A 721-nucleotide genomic window follows, 5' to 3' on the forward strand; every position below is an offset into this window, starting at 1 on the left:
TCCACCAGTGTTCACATTTGGGCGTATTGAGTATCCGTGCCAAGTTTGGTTCCAATCCATCATTGTTTGAGTCCACAGTGATCTCTGGATGTAGGTGAACTACAACTCCTAAACTCAAGCCCACCAAACCCTTTGAGTATTTTCTCTTGGCCATGGGAGTTCTGTGTGCCAGGTTTGAGTCAATTGCATCGTTGGTGGAGTTCAGAAGGCTCTTTGATTGTAAGTGAACTATAAATCCCAGAAACTACAAATCCCAAATGTCAAGGTCTGTTTTCCCCAAACTCCTCCAGTGTTCACATTTGGGTATATTGAGTATTCATACCAAGTTTCGTTATGGTTGGTCGTGAGTGGGCCGCATGTACATAAAATTATTTAAAAACTCAGGGTGAGATAAAAAAGCAGAATTATTTGTAAGGGAGAACACGTGGAGAGGGTAATAGACAGACCAAAACATCTGGGCACCCACAGGTTGAGAAGCACTGTCCTAGAAGATGCCTGATCACCATATCCCAAAGCAGTTACTATACTTGACTCCCAACTCAAGCATGGGAGACGTAATGTTGGTGTACAAGAAAAGAGATTTACAGATGGGCTTAAAGCCAACCTCAAATCTGTGGCATAGATACTGAGAACTGGGAAGCCCTGGCCCTTGAGCGCTCTAACTAGAGGTCAGTTGTGACCAGCAGTGCTGCAGAATTCGAAGAGGCCCGATTGGAGGGCA

The sequence above is a fragment of the Anolis sagrei genome, chromosome 6, assembly GCF_037176765.1.
Source record: "Anolis sagrei isolate rAnoSag1 chromosome 6, rAnoSag1.mat, whole genome shotgun sequence".
Lineage (NCBI taxonomy): Eukaryota > Metazoa > Chordata > Lepidosauria > Squamata > Dactyloidae > Anolis > Anolis sagrei.